The 3464-nt window shown below is 44.3% G+C and overlaps 1 protein-coding gene and 1 pseudogene across 1 annotated transcript in view; both read right to left on the reverse strand.

Moving 5' to 3' along the window:
• The window catches only part of LOC126495714 (oogenesin-3-like), a 10658-nt gene extending 8901 nt beyond the window's left edge, over nucleotides 1-1757 (reverse strand). Inside the window, exon 1 of the mRNA XM_050133308.1 lies at nucleotides 1691-1757. The gene's annotated coding sequence lies outside the window, so the exon portion shown is untranslated. The remainder of the gene's footprint in view (nucleotides 1-1690) is intronic.
• The window catches only part of LOC126495711 (oogenesin-1-like), a 4845-nt pseudogene continuing 2071 nt past the window's right edge, over nucleotides 691-3464 (reverse strand).

Raw genomic sequence — 3464 nt, forward strand, 5'->3', positions numbered from 1 at the left:
TTTTTGCTGCTAGGAAGCGTCTCTTTAAAAAGCAGCAAACCAAGCCTACCTGGAAAAAGACAGTTACCAAACAGCTGCACCTGACTCTGTTCTTCACTACAGAACAAGGTGGCCAAAGCTTCTAGCTTCTGCTGCTTCCTGGGGCTGGAAGATGCCCCCCTCATTCAATTATATCTTCTAGTTTACGAGCTTTTTGTTATCGATGGTTTTCTCATGTGGGTGCGAGACGGGGTGGCAGCAAGGACAGGCACAGCTGGAGAAGAAGCTAAGCCAGGGAGGATGGGAGCTGGGAGTTCTCTGAACCCAGGTGGTGTCTAGGTTTGGGTTCCAATTCCTAGAGCTGGAATTCCAATCCCAACTTTGGCAAGAGTTGGTGGCTAAAAAGCCACAGGCAAATGGATTTTTTTTTTTTTTGTAAATTCATGTACCAAAAGAGTGGGTGCCAAATGATACATGATTAGTAAGACCTCAGAGAAATTGGGATTCAACCTGAAGATTCAAATAGAAAAGCAGTCAGCCACTGGTTCTTACCTGGACCTCAATCTGAAAATGGTGATCCTGCCTCCAGGAATCTCTGAATGAGATTGGGAGAGCTGTTGCCTTCTTTTATAATCCTCTCTAGGGCTGGGATTAAAAGCCGGTACCACTGGTCTTAAAGGCATGCACCTCCTGCCTCTTATGCCACTGTGATTATAGGGCTGTGTTACCACTGCTTGGCTGTAAGACGGACCAATGTGGCTGTTTAACTTTCCCGATTCCCAGGAGAAGACTAGAGATGAAAACGATCGTTTCCATGCTGGAGGAAGGAAACGCACTAGAACAACGCCACAGCTGTTTACAGTTTAAGAGCACCAGAACAGCTTCACGAGTTCATCTGCAACTAAGACTGCAGGGGGGCAGAGTGTTTAATTAAATGTCAACTGGACACTGAATAAATGGAAGCAGGCTGCTTTCCTCAAGTTTGAGGACAACATAGGCTCCAGAAAGAGGAGTCCACGCAGCAATCCGCAGGTGCAAACAACTTTGTTTCATTTTCTAGTTAGATACAAGGTAGTATAACCCTGCCAATGTGGAACTCACTGTGAGCCTGGCTTTCACAGAGATTCCTCTGGAGACCACTTTAGCCTCCACCTCCACCACGCTCTGGCTGCTACATTCTGGGGTCAAATAGCATGCCAACAGGTCCTGGAAGGGAACTCACTGAGTCAACTCAAACTAAGATCAGCCTTCCTCTACCTTCCTCGTGCTGGGATTTAAGGCAAGCCTGGCTTAAATTGACAAAAAGAGGAACACAAGCAAGGGGTGAGTGCCTCCCCTTTCTTTCAGTCTGAACAACCTTGAATTCAAGGTCACCCTGACAATCTTGGTAGTCTCTCTTTTTTAATTTTTATTTTATTTTATCTTTTAGTAGTCTCTTTCTGAATTAACAGAGAAATCACAAATCACCCAATTAGTTATCATATATAAATAAGAACATACTGACATATTCAGGTTATCCAGTCCAAAGATCTCTGAAGTAAGAGAATCTATGTGAGAACTGACCTTAAAAACAGAACAGAAAAATCAAAAACAAAAATCCCCAAAAGTAAAAGTATCAGAATTCCCTGCAAACTAAAAGACCACACACAGTATTTGAGGCGCAGACAAGGCTAGACGAGGCTGCAGGAGATTATAGAGCTGATGAATTTACCTGAGTCGGGCACTGGTGAGAGGCCTCCAATTCAAGGCAGGGAAACAGCGTAGCTCCTGGACCTGAGACTCTCCGGGCTTCTCTGGCGGCTCTACTCTTTATAACCCTTTCCACTGAACCCGCCCCTTTGTAGCCACGCCCTCCTAGACTAAGCCTGTAATCTGAGTCTACACCTGAGTCCAATCTTCTTACTCCATTAGGGATTTAGTTGCCGTACAATCAGATCTAAACCCAGGAAAAACTTAGATAATAACTGATTAATTTATTCACTGAAGCCAGCCAGAAGTGGTACGGGCCTTTTATCCCAACCCTTTGATGGCAGAAGCAGGCAGACCTCTAAATTCAAGGCCAGCCTGGCTCACAGAGTGAGTTCTGGCACAGTCAGGGCTACAAAGAGATTCTTTCTTTCTTTCTTTCTTTCTTTCTTTCTTTCTTTCTTTCTTTCTTTCTTCTCTCTCTCTCTCTCTCTCTCCCTCCCTCCCTCCCTTTTTTTCTTCCTTCCTTCCTTCTTTCCTTTCTTTTTTTCTGAGACAATATTTCTATGCAGCTTTGGAGCCTGTCCTGGAACCAGCTCTTGTAGACCATGCTGGCTTCAAACTCACAAAGATCTGCCTGCCTCTGCCTTCCAAATGCTGGGAATAAAGGCATGTGGGACCACTGCTCAGCTGAGAATCTGTTCATTGAAAAACATTAACAAATAAATAAATAAATAAATAATTCATCCATTGATCCAGTATAGAAATACTGCATCGTTAACTTTACATCTATGGATCTAGCATATGAATTTTTTTAAAATATTTATTTATTTATTTATTATGTATACAATATTCTGTCTGTATGCCTGAAGGCCAGAAGAGGGCACCAGACACCATTACAGATGGCTGTGAGCCACCATGTGATTGCTGGGAATTGAACTCAGGACCTTTGGAAGAGCAGGCAATGCTCTTAACCACTAAGCCATCTCTCCAGCCCCTAGCACATGAATTTTTTGGGATGGGATTTTACCATGAACTCACAGTTAGCTGGCACTCATTTTGCCCAATGTGCCTTCAACTCTCAACAACAGTCCTGCCTCACCCTCCCTTGTGTGAAGGTGTGAGGGCGGCCACACCTGTCTGAACTTTCTTTTTACTTGAACAGCAGTTCTGTTGCAAGGCTGGCCTTGAACTCAGAGACGTACCTGCTTCTACTTCCCCAGTGCTGGAATTAAATTCTTGTGCCACCTTGCCTGGCTGTAGGTCTTTTTTTCTTTTATTCCCAGTATTTTAATATTTTATCAAACATTGATTCTTCTCTTTTGTGTTTTTTTTTTTTAAGGTGAGGATGGAGGCTAAGCTTTATTCTTTTTTTTTTAATTTTTATTGAGAAAAAGAAAAAAAGTTTCCGCCTCCTCCCAGCCTCCCATTTCCCTCCCCCTCCTCCCATCCTTTTCCCCCTCACCCCACTCCTCTCCCCCTCCCTCTCCAGTCCAAAGCGCAGTCAGGGTTCCCTGCCCTGTGGAAAGTCCAAGGTCCTCTCCCCTCTGTCCTTGTCTAGAAAGGTGAACATCCAAACTGGCTAGGCTCCCACAAAGCCAGAACATGAAGTAGGATCAAAACCCCGTGCCATTGTCATTGGCTTCTCATCAGCCCTCATTGTTTGCCATGTTCAGAGAGTCCGGTTTTATCCCATGTTTTTTCAGTCTCAGTCCAGCTGGCCTTTTTTTTTTTTTTTGGTTTTTCGAGACAGGGTTTCTCTGTAGCTTTGGTGCCCGTCCCGGAACTAGCTCTTGCAG

The sequence above is a fragment of the Alexandromys fortis genome, unplaced genomic scaffold (assembly GCF_014885135.2).
Source record: "Alexandromys fortis isolate MF-2015 unplaced genomic scaffold, M_Fortis_MF-2015_v1.1 scaffold_575, whole genome shotgun sequence".
NCBI lineage: Eukaryota > Metazoa > Chordata > Mammalia > Rodentia > Cricetidae > Alexandromys > Alexandromys fortis.